This window comes from Leopardus geoffroyi, chromosome C1 (assembly GCF_018350155.1).
Source record: "Leopardus geoffroyi isolate Oge1 chromosome C1, O.geoffroyi_Oge1_pat1.0, whole genome shotgun sequence".
Lineage (NCBI taxonomy): Eukaryota > Metazoa > Chordata > Mammalia > Carnivora > Felidae > Leopardus > Leopardus geoffroyi.
Genome location: NC_059328.1, coordinates 82537002 through 82550149, shown reverse-complemented (window position 1 = coordinate 82550149; position 13148 = coordinate 82537002).

Below are 13148 nucleotides of genomic sequence, written 5' to 3'. Positions count from 1 at the left end.
TTCCTATAGAGGGAATTTTAGGAGATGTGAGGCCTTCTTATGACAAAATTTACTACTCATTAGAACTCAGGTTAGTTTATGGATTCCTCAGTCACACTTGTTTTCGTTTTTTTAATGTATTAGGTTATTTTGAGCTATAATTGACACAGAGCACTATGTTAATTTTAGGTGTACAACATGATTTATTTGACATATATGTATATTGCAAAATGATCCCTGCAGTAATCTATTTAATGTCCATCACTGCACATAGTTAAAAGTTTGTTTCCTTGTGAAGTTCCTCAGTCATCTTGATCTAATTCAACCCATACATTCTAGAGGGCAATTGGGCAGAAAACTTCAGAAGCGATATAGACCAAGCAAATTTTCTTATGTCAAGAGTTCTGTAATACATTTTTAATATAAAAAGTACGCTCAGAAAAGTTTTTTGTATGGTTCCAACATGAACATAACAGAGAAATCTGGCTTTGGGGGCTTTAACCAAGAAAGCACAAGAAAATTCTGAGTCCAAGGCTAAAATACATCATGGAGATATGTGCTGCCTGGTTCAGGATGGATTTGTAATGACAGCATGCTACTCATCATAGCTATGTTTGCTCACATTATCTCATTCATTCTTATCAATCAATAAAAAAATAATCCTGTGAGGTGGTTATCAATATTGTGTTCATTTTACAGATGACAGTGAAGAGTCGGACTAAATATCAGAGTGAGGGCTTAAACCCAGGTACTTCTTGACAACAAAAGCTATGATGGTTGCCTCTGCCCACTCCTTCAGGACACATCAAGCTGCCAATGAGGCTAGGGCTTGGTTTTGGAGATACAGGTCTAGATGAAGTAAGTAGACCACACATTTCCTCATCAGGCCCCTGATGCCAATCTGATGGCTCAAGGTTACTAGGTCACACTGAAGCTGTCAGCAGAAATAGAGTCTAAGGGAAAAGGAGGACCAAAATTTAAAAAACACATTTTTCCAATTGGTTCAAAGTCCTAGGACCTGCCAGACTGGAGCAAAGTCCTAGGACTGCCAGCCTGTGGACCTCCCCACAGGCCAGACTGGAAGCAGTGTGAAACTGGGCACTGAAAAATATCGAAAGGGAAACATACCGGAAAAAAATAACTTTAAAGGAGTTCAACAGGAAACACCTAATCTTGTATCACCAGATGCTGCCCCACATATTCTCACAGCCATCTCTTAACTGCAGAGGAAGAAATAAGATCTGCCCAGTCTGCCTCACCTGAATGCTGTAAAAGTAAATGAAAATGTGTGGAAAATGCCTAAATCTCATTGAAACGGGTTAAATGAATTCCAGGTCTCTCTTTATGTATTATTACAAATTATCATTGGTATCCTAAATAGCAGCTATTCAAGACAGCTCTACTCTCTCTCCATGCAGAGACTTATTTCTGCTACCCACTCGGTGGTTTTTGATAAAACTGCTCTTTCTCTTGTGAAGAAAACCAGAAACTGACTATAAAACTATTTTCTTGGGCTTATAGTTGAAACGACACAATTCCAGCAAGTTCCCACTCCATAATATACTTTTGAGTTCTTCTTTGAACTCTCTGCATATTCTCATATCTCGTGTGTGTGTGTGTGTGTGTGTGTGTGTGTGTGTGTGTGTGTTTAAAAGCCATATTCTCAGGTCTGCGAACAAATGAATGTGTCCTCAGGGGAAGTGTTAAATCAGTGACATGAAGGTGATTTAAAGGTCTTGAGGGGCATCCAATATTATTAAGCTTAAAGCATAGCCCTGACTTTTAAGGAAATAGAGCCAGCTGAAACTAGCATTCTCAAATTAAGAAAAGGAGAGAACAGAGACAGAGTCAGAGACAGAGACAGAGACAGAGAATGTTGTATTTACAACTCCCATGTTAAAATAACTCAAAAAGAGAATGACATTTCCAGAGAGGAAATAATTTTTTTCCTAGATTCATCACATAAGTGAATTCAGTGCTTTTCTGAAAAGCTTTGTGCAGGATGCTTTTTAACTCAATTTAGTCTCCACTTTAAATTCTGTTTCTTGGGGCAAGAAAGCTTTTTTTAGAGCAGAGCTAGGTAATAGCCTCCTGGATAGTCTGAAGCTTATGAAAGTCTTACTCTTGCCTTTCATCTCTTCGTAAAATTGTACACTCTTCTGATTACCCCAAATTACAATGTTTGCCACTACTCCCTTTAATCAGATTTGAGCAATTCTGTTTAGTTAAAAAAAATCAAATGGCATTTCTCTTTCATAAGGTTTTTTCACTTCATAAGAAGAGTGAATTCTGTTATCCTTCATTGCTCCCCATGAGAGATTTTTCTTTTAATGTTTTGAAGCCATGATTGTTGTGTATCAAGATACTCAGTCTCGGCCCCATGGAGGTGGATTGGATTACTTTGCTGATTTCTTACCTGCAGTGTAAGACTCCCATGTAGATTAGGACATGGTTTAAGAGGAATTATCTCCTGTTTTTAATAGATCACATACTGAGTCTCAAGCTCCAAATTCAACAGAAAATCAAGCTAATTGTTCATTTCTTCCAGGATATCCCTGAAGGATAATTGACCTCTGCAGAGCAACTTCTTGGTAGGAAACTAAATAATTAAGTTGAAGGAAATACATTTCTTGTTCACGATTCCAATGGTAAAGGGGATTTTTTTTTTTGTACATGTGATGAGATTATAACCCTGCATGCCTTTTATACAAAAGATAAATGCACCTTTCCCCCAGCCTGTTTTAAACTGGTTATTTTACTCAGGACACACATTCAAATTACTGTTATAGATAAAATCTTTACCTTTGAGGTTGTTAAAATGAAGTATTCTCAACCTCTCTTCATCCAATAAGTCAAATTCTTCTACACCCATTGGGTTAATCTCTACACTAAAAGAATGACCTGGAAACATACAATGTAGACAGCTTTGTAAAATGATAGGTTTGAATGTTTTCCCCAACTGGCACACTTATTCTTTATTATTTTAATCTAGTATGCCTATCTGCCTATTCTATAAATTTTCAGCAGTAACTATGACTCACACTCCCCAAACAATAGAAAAATTTCTAACCCCAAACTCCTAATTCAGTTGAGAGTACAAATCAACAGCCCTGATGAGACAGTTGTGTTTCCTATGATGTTTAAAAGAACCTCAACCCAAAACATTATAATAATATATAGTCTTTTCAAAATAAGAGCATACCAAAGGAGATCCTAATATATGCTTCCAAATCACTAAAACTACTGTTAAATTACAGAGGCCATGGCATTTCCTAGAAAAATCAATGCAATTTAAATCAATTCAGTCAATGTAATTTTTAACTTAACAATTATAACCTCCAAAAGGAGCTTTGCCAGGCAATATTTCAAGATGCTTGGGAAATAATGGAACAATGTTCCTCAGCATGGCCTGAGGCATGGGAAATCTCCCCTAGAAGAAGACAACTCTGCTAGCTCACTGCACATCCCTAACCACCCCCAAAGTCTCTAATTTGTAAATTGCTGAATCAGTTTGTGCACATTTGGAAAATTACTGCTTTCCTGCAATTTTCTGTAAGCTATTGCTAAATTGTTCTGTTGAATGTTAGTGAAAAATTATATTTTTAAACCACCTCTGAATCCTAAAAGCCCATGGCACAGTATTCTGTTTATGTGAGCAATTTAGCTTTATTAAACAGCATGACATAGACTAAGTGAGCTAAGATAAGCTTGGTACAATACATGCCCCAGAATCATCAGCCAGAGAAGCCAATCATCTTCCGTCCTGATTCCAGAAAGCTGAATGGACACCTGAGAAGGAGCAGGGAGATTCTACTGGCTGCTCCCCACATAGATTCCACTCCCTATTTCACCTTGGATATTATTAGAGGAATTTTTCTAGACAGTGTAAGTTTAAAGAACCCTTTTCAGAAAGTATTTACTTCTGAACTCCTCTGTTGTCAACCTTTTACTAACACACCAATTATAGAGTTTGCTACACTCATCTTAAGCAATCAGGTAATATGACTCTCAAATAGAATTTGAAGTGTTCTACTCTGAAGACAAAATTTGTTCATCCATTAAACAAATAGAATAAAGTAACCCAGTTATATCCCCAGAAGTGAGAAAGAATAGACACATTTCAAATTATTTGCTAACATACAAAGTGACATTAGCTTTGCAGACCAAGGGAATAGAAATGGTTACTGAAATCTGGTAGTCTGTGTCCTCCTGACTCACTCTGCCTGGAAGTTTTAAAAAGGATGAATTAAAAGGAAACTTGCAGAAATTTAGCGAATCGTCACATAATGCATTCTCATGTTTCACTATGGGAAGTAATATTCTTGCTAAGCGGTTTGTTCCACTTTAAATCTTTAGATACTCAGCCTTCTCTAAGGTCATTGTATGAATTTAGACACACTATTCTGGAAACTAAATTAGCCTGCATTTACTGGGAAGTTGAATGCAGCCAGACTAATGGTAGCGCAAGTGTAATTGGTTCCCAACATGTGTCACTGTGTGTACTTCTCAAGCTCTAGAAAAGATGCATTATGGGACTAATTTTTAAATGTTAATGGATATTGGACATTTGCCAGACACCCAGCTGTGCACAAAACACTGAGATGGTAAATAGCTCTTGATCTGTTTAGAAACAAATGATGATGGTTTTTAGGATTCCACAGGACTGACGGCATGGCAACCAGCTCAGACTCAGAGACTGACCCCATTAACAGCATTGAAGGGAAATGTTCTGATTTTTACCATCAAAATTAAGGAGCAAGGCCATCGTGTTAAGGCTCAAATTATTTTTGATTAATATTAAGGAAAGTCTAGTCCCTCACACCTATTAACCTTACCTGTGTTAGCACAGCTCTTTGACAAGTGTTTTGGGTTTGTTTGTCTGTTTTCTATGGGATCAGGTCAAAATGAAAATGTCTTCATCAATTAGCTTGGGTGTAAAAGCTGCACTCGAAATGACCTGCTCACCTGTGCTTGCAAAGAGAACCTCACTCTCCCACCACGCACCAGCCACAGGGTTGACAGAAAGGCAACAGGTTTCCTATCACTTGATCTGTTGCTCTTATCATTTTAATTGAAAGTCAACGAATGGAGCATTTTCTGTAAATTCTTCCTCCAAAAGGTCTTACTAATTGTGTGCACTTGGCCAGTCAAGCCTACTAGAAACGGCTTTTTTTTTTTTTTTTTTTAATGCTGGTGATGAGCTGCTTTTGATTAAAAAGCATGAAGGGGAAGTGTCACTTTTAGCATAAACACGGGAAAGAAATGGAGGCAGGGCACTGCAGCCCACCATTCCTCTGGAAGGAGACCCACAGGGTGGTGTATTCAGCATCTAAAATGCCATCTGAGGCTATCAGCACCGTTTAAATATTTCATCAGCCAAGGAGAATATGAACATGAGCCGAGCTGGTCTGACATCGTTCCTGGAGATGTGTGAGAAGCACCGGGCGAGCTCTGGTTTGTTGGCAGCTCAACAGCTAGTAATTTGTGTGGGGTGAAAGTAAGAGAAAAAGACAAGGGAGACAGGATGTGGTCCTGCAAATACAGTAGTCATGAAATAAGGAAATTTTGATTTTGAGGACCTTGAGCAGTTAAGAAATAGTGGGAGAACTCACTTGTGGAGGTGGTCTCACTCATCGTCACTTTGCCGAGGGACCCAGATTTCCCTTTTACACCTGTGTTGTTTTGTACTCCTTAGCAGTTAAAAGACCCAAGCTACAGTCTTGGTCCACTTTTTTCAGAGGCAACTTTTGTACCAACAGACTTTGATGGGAAAGACACAGATTCAAATACTCCTCTGCCACTAGCCAAAAACGATGTGATTTGAGGCAAGTTACAGTCTGTCTGAACTTTGTTTCTTTAACTCTAAATAGGACTATTACTGAGACACATACTTCACATGTGGCAATAAGCAAAATTTGCATCATGCCATATAATAAGAGATAATAAAACTTTGAAATTATTTAATATTTTGTTCCTTATTATCCATTTTAAGAATATTTCAATGAACAGAATATCCCCCTTTCGTTATATATTCATTTTCATAATTATCCTTTTTGATAAGTATTCACTGGGAGATAGAGAGTGGCAGCTGGTTGGAGGATTTCTCCCAGGTCCTCAGTCTTCTGCACCTCATAGTTTTTTGCACCTCTAGGAATGAGGACCTAGGACAAAAGACACAGTAAGCCCTAAAAAAGGAAGGGATTATCTTTCAAATCATCAAAGACTGAATTTATGATTTGCATACCTGCTAAAATAACGAATTTAAAGGCTCAAATGGAGTCTGAAATAGACACTCTCTTTTCCTTTGTGTAGAAGCTATAATTTGGGGTGTCTCATAATCTGGTTAGAGAGGTCAAGTGTTACATTTGAGACCATTTTCAAGTCACAGATTCAAATATTACTTCTTTTTTTAACAGCTTTATTGAGATATAGCTCATATGCCATACAGTTTGCTTAAAGCATACAATGTTAGTATAGTCTCAGATATGTGCACCTGTCATCTCCGTCAATTTCAGAACATTTTTATCACCTTAAAAAGAAACTGAATCTCTTTCAGCTCTCATTTCTAATCCCTCTTACTCCAAGCCCTAAACAATCATTAATATAATTTTTGTCTCTACAGATATCTCCTATTCTGTACTTTAACATGAATGGAATCACATAATAGTGTGGTCTTCTGTGACTGGCTTCGTTCACTTAGAATAATGTTTTCAAGGTTCATGTATGTGGTAGCATGTATCAGTGCTTCATTCTTTTTTACAACCAATTAATATTGCATTATCTTTTATTGGACATTTGGACTGTCTCCCCCTTTTCTCTATTTTGAATAATAATGCTGTAAACATTCATGTACAACTTTTTGTATTGGCATGTTACATTTCTCTTTTCATTTCTCTTATATATATACCTAGTAGTGGAATTGTTGGGTCATATGGTAAATGTACATTTAATCATTTGAAGAACTGCCAGACTGTTTTCCATAGCAGCCTCACCATTTAGATTTCAATCAGCAGTGCATAGAGGTTGTATAGAGACAGATGTAGTAAAATTCCAATTGCTAGCAAATTCTTTCTTATACTGAGCGAGAGCCACCCCACCAATTCTTCCCGTTGATCCTAGTCCTGTTCTATGGAACAACACCCAACAGAAATGCAAGTTCCTCCCTTGTCTAAAATTCAGTCCTTCTACTATTTATAGTCAACAAATTGCATCACCTCCCTTCCCTAAGGTTTCGCTGCTTCTGATGGATACACTCTTGAAGGTACTGAGATATTCTTCATACTTGCCTATATCCCTCTCTCTTATTTTATTTGCTGGCATGCAAGCTCCTTCAGGGAAGAGACTTTATCAACCCTATTTAACACTTTACCATTTTGTCTCCAGCACCTAAAAACATGAGCTGGCATGTACAGTCCAAGAGATATTTGCTGAATAAATATATATTAAATGATTGAGTCCCAGTTGCCTCCCAAGAAATGTACTGTAACTTTGTGATATCTTCTATCCAGAGTTGCATAATATACTCCCAGGGAACTATTGACTAATGTTGACTACGATGAGATCATTTCCCCCCTCTGCTGAGGCTTAGAAAACTAATTTCATAACCTAATGCCTCTGCATATACAATGCTACAAACTAGGAGTGAGAGACTTTTTGGTTTGAAGGGCTATAATGAAGTCATTGCAAGGGGATTTTGTAAATATAACTGCAGGCAGATAATAACCAGACTGATACACAACCCTTCATAGTTTATGCTACCAGTTCCACACAACTTTTCCAAGTATCCTGTGGTGACTAAAAAGAAAGTAAATACCTATGTGCTTTAAATAATTTTAGGTGATTCTAATGATGCTAAGGTATCTAGCTGAACAACATGGAAGCTAGGAAAATACACATCTCTGATTTTGTCTCTGAAAATGGACACTGTGAAAAAAGATTGTATGGGAAAGAGAAAATCCCAATATTTTATAATTCCACTCAAATTTTACCTCCACCAATATAACAGTGGGTGATGAGTATAACGTTTTTGAAACGCTTTCTGAATTGTAATCCTTTTTTGGTGAATTGGTTTCTTTCTGTAAACTTCAATGATAAATGGGAATGAGTTAATAACACTGGGATTTGCAAAGAGAATGTAGGATGTACAAGTCCTGATTAGACAGGAAAAGGAAGTAAAACAGAATCTTGCCAGCCTTGAGGAATGGCAGGAAGAAGAGAAGCAGATGTAAAGGGAAGAATATGCATTTAGATATGCATATAATCTGCCTCCTCCTCCTGTCACCTCTGGCCCCCATCATGGAGTCATATCTCAAGAGGAGGTGTTAATAAAATACATACAGTTATAGGGGAACTCAGGAGCACTGAGAGCAGCGTTCCAGCCCTCAGATCTCTAGGACATTCCCAGCGTTTGGGACGAAGCCAAGTGCCCATGGTGCAGGAGCAATGACACACAGGCAGTCCTGGGAGGAGGCCAGATGGATGAACCAATGGCCAAAATGTGAACATTCAAAGCAGAGGAGACAGATATCTTGTTAGTCGGCAACTCAAAGTGTCCAGGGGAGAGGAGAGTCTTCATAAAGAAGACTTAGATCAATTATGGAATATAAAGCTGCTATTTTTTCTTGTTTGTGGTTTGAGTAAATCTGTGACCCCACTACTAATCTATAGGGTATGGTGAATGGGGCAAACCATGTCAAAAGAGATGGGAGAAACCAGCCTGTGACTTCAACTGTCAGCCTTTTCCAGGAGACTTGAGTCCTGGGAGTTCTGCTCTTAACTTCTTTGCATGGCTTTCCCTACATGGTCACGTTCTGTTCAGTATCTTCAGTATCTTGGTATTTACATCTTTCTCCCCATGTCAGAATTAACACAAGAGATTAGATCAATGCCCAGAACTATAGAGATCCTAAATGTCAGCTGAGTGGGAAGGAGGGCAGCATCCTGGGACAAAGGGAGGGCAAATTTACATTGGGTGGCTGGGTGTAATGCAGATAGAGAAATGCAGGCAAGCAGTTTACTACAGGAATCTCTACAGATTGCTTCTTCAGGAACCCATCTGACTGCTTACCCATCCCGACTTCCCCAATGGCAACCCCAGGATTGCTCCTCGGTGCCAACTGAAGCCACGCTTGTGGTTTGCTGTTGAGTTTATAATTATAATTTTGGGTGAGAGAGTACTGATACTGAGATTTCTGGATACATGGTGTTCATCATTTTCTCCAGTTTTTACAAGACTGTGCTTGCTGGTGCTGAATAAACAGACACGGGAGCAAGTGTCTGGGAGAAAAGTACAGATTGTAACTGTTTGTTTTGGAAAAGTAATTTCCTCTATCGGTTCATTTCCATCAATTTTATCAATTCACTTCAGCCGCCTCACCCAAATGATATGCCACATATTGAAGCAGAAATGGGAGTTATTTCAAGTGTCTCCTAGTCCTCCACATCCCTGCACTCCAAAACCCCAGGCCAGGCCGGCTGTAGACTGAACTCCATTTCCATAGCTCTTGTTTGGGATTCACGAGTCTATTGTGTAACCAAGCTGTATGGAAAGGGAAAAAAACGCATGTTCATCCCTTCAAGCTGTCTGTAGTCATTATGTGATGTGATGTCTTACCCAGGTTGTAGAACAATATGTTGCACAGAGGTTGCTAACAGGAAAACAAGTGGAGATTCTGTATGCTGCTAGATTTGGTGAATATTCCCAATACAAAAAAAAAAAAAAAAAAAAAAAGCATGGTAGAATCAGAAAATATATGATTCTGTTTCTTGACAGATTGATACCCAAAGCAGGTTTCACAGATATACTAATTTTAACAAATCCATCTTTGGAAATTTTTTATTTACAGAACTCGCTGCTGCCTCCTTTTAATGTAATGAGATTTCATAATGAAGTCCAAATACAATCTGGTAGAGGAAGAGGGCATGTAACACTGATTCTAATGAGCTTGACTAAAATCAATAATGTTGTTAGTTTCCCTGAAACCAGCCTGCATTGGCTCACAGAGCCATGTTCTGCCTAGAGCACAATATTAGTGGTTTATGTTATATCGGGCAGATTTCTTCCATAGTGGGAAAAAGACAGAAACTTAAAGAAATTAAGAAATGTTATTAAATGTGTCTTTAGGCTTTAAATGACAACAAATTTGTTCACTTCTCTCTTTTAATCGGTTCTTGGTTTCTGTGGCAATAACTTGATGGCTTTCATCACTGCTCATTTGGCTGTCCCTATTTCTTCACCACCATTTTGCCATCTCTCCTGCTTTCAAGTTATCACGTGAGTAGGATGCTGCTTACAAATGTGTTGTGAGGAGGGCACAGAGAGAGCCCTGTATCCGGAAATCACTGTCCCTGTCTGGGATCTCAGTAGTAGAGACATTCATTCACATTAAGGCATTGTCTGGTTAAAATGCAAACGCCTGTGGCGGAGTTAGTGGGGCTTAAAGTGGAACAGTTAAGTTTTGACTGTGGCAAGTAGCAAGGTCTGGAGGTCCACATATCCCTCAAGAGAGGCTTGGCAGAGGGTGGCAAACACCCAGGACCCTGGGGCAGCTTAGCAATGGCAGGAGAGATGTGTAGAGGGAGAAGAATGAGAAACAGGGCATGAGGTGACTAGTCTTGATAACAGTAGAGAACACTTCATCTACCAAGAAACTTTCAGTGCTTTGCATCTGTTAACTCACTAAAACTTCACAAAACCCTCTGGGGTGGATGCTATTATGATCCTTTTTTTTTTTTTTTTCCTTTTACAAAAGAGGCATCAAAGCCCAGAGGCAATTGGGGTTAGGATTGACTTTATGAGCAATCCTCGAGACCCTATCTCTGGCTTTCCTCTGTGCAATTTTTTACTAGATAGCTCATCCTCCCTCCCAGTGTCAAAAGTCGTCTCCTGTTGTTGGCTTCCAAATCTGCACCTCTATTCTTGATCCAAGCTTCAGAGGCTCTGTGGAAAGAAGCAACCAATCAGAGAACTCTTGCTATCAAGTCTGCTGAGCACATACTCTTGATAATGTTAGTGAAATTAGGTTTAAATGAAAACTATATTAAATAAGTCATAAAAGGGGATGTGTGGATTGGTGGACTCTGTATTGGGGATGATGGGCACATATATTGGCTGATTCTTTGCTTGGATAGATCAAACTCTGCATCTTAATTAAAGCTACCTAAACAAAAACATCCTCCTTTGCCCCCCAAAGGCTGACTCTCTGAATCACTGTTTTCACTGCACAGAGTTCACAGCCCTAAGCAATTGCCCCAGTTTTCCAGGTCCTGCTTACGCCTCTGAGACATGTTAAGTTCTAACCTCGCCAGGTGGTACAACTGCAGATATCTGAGAAAACTCATGTTCATAAAATTCAAGCAGAGCTTCTCCATCAGAGTTATTATTCTGTTCCCTTGAGGCCAGTTCACCTGCCAAGGGCCAGATCACATCTTATTCTTACCTGTGTACTGGACACCCAGAGAGCTTATTTATTTGATGCATACAAAACACCTTAAAATCATTAGCCAGGCTTTTACATGGACTTGATATGTCCCTCCAAATATATTCCAAGCTTCTTGCCAAAAGCACTACATCTTACATATTTCGGAGCAGTTAGAATGGAGTACTAGTGGAGGTGTTCAAAGAGTGCTGTTGATTAATGGGCTGATCACCGATCGAGAGTGGGACTAGGATCCTAACGCAGCAGAATGAGCTCACTAATTCTGCTGATCCCCATATATGCTGATATTGGCACAAAGTAAACACAAAGAAAAGATAGCTGGGTTCTGGACGTTTCTCACAGTTGATGGGGTTCAAATTCAATTAAACTTAACACAGGGAAATGCCAGAAAGAGAGCATAGTCAAAGAGCCCAAGGAAGCTTCATCTTAATTTTATTTTTAAACCTAAAATCAAATCAACTGATGCTGATTGAGTGCCCACCATGTACAAAGAAGTACACAAAAATAAATCGATGTGTGCGATGGCTGTCTTCTCTAAACCCAAACACCTTTCAGGGCAGAGCACTGGACTTAGAACAATGGGCACCATGTTCTGTAGGTGCCTCAAGATCCTGCAACAAATTATTTAAATTCTCTGATCTTAAGGTTTTTGTTTTGGTTTTTGTGATGTACTTGATTCTAAGAGGCAGGGCCACCAAATGGAGCCATTTTGCTTTCCCACGGAGCTTGAGAATTAAGCCATCATTGGAGCTCCAAGGTGAAATGCTACAATTTGAGGCACCAGACTTTGCTCTCTTTAAGACCCTGTGTTGTTTGACAATGTGAACTATGACTCCTGGGGCTGTGGCAGCCACCTCATGACCATGAACACACAAGCCGATCATGAATCTGGTGTGCTCAGAGAACAGCAGAGCAGAAAGTCCATGGCAAATGTTCAGTCCTTGAAGCCATCGTTCTGCCCTGGAGCCACTCTACACTGAAGCTTCTTGTTGTGCGAGCTATTTCCTTTGCCGTTTCAGGCATTTTGATTTGCCCAGTCCCTGCCTTAACATTAGTTTAGAGAACAGAAAGGAAAATAAATTTTTCTATCTAGATTATGAATCCTCCTTTTCACTTAAAAATTATATATATACATATATATGTATATATATACAATTATATATGTATACATACAAATATGTATATAGAATTTTTAAAAAGAAGATGTCATAATAATTATAGATTGCTCAGAAGGGTGGTATGGCAATTGGTGAGATGCATATGCAAAATACCACTACAGAAATACTAACAATTTCCTTTATTATCTTCATTCTCACCACCAGACTTCCTTCCTCTGCTCTCCTCCCAACAACACTCTTTGCCTCGGATCTGTGTGTTGTCAGCACCTCGGTGTCAGGAAGGCAGCACAACAGTGCTTCCCTACAGAACTGAGCCAGCAGGATGGAGAGAGCTAAGTGCTGTCAGTTACACTGGCTAGTGAAGAATAAGCGGGCTGGCTGCTTCCTTCACAATTTTGGAGTCCTGTAGCTATTCACCCTGTTTATGTAACAGATGCTAAAAAGAAAAGAGATGTCAGCTTTGAAAGCAGAAACTCATACTAACCAACTCTGAAGTGAGAACTCTAATGAAAGCCAAAAATAACCAAGTTCTCTATTCCGTGACAAGAAAGGGGTATTAAAAATTCAGGCAACCTGATATAATCCATTCAAAATGGCATAAATCTTACCATAT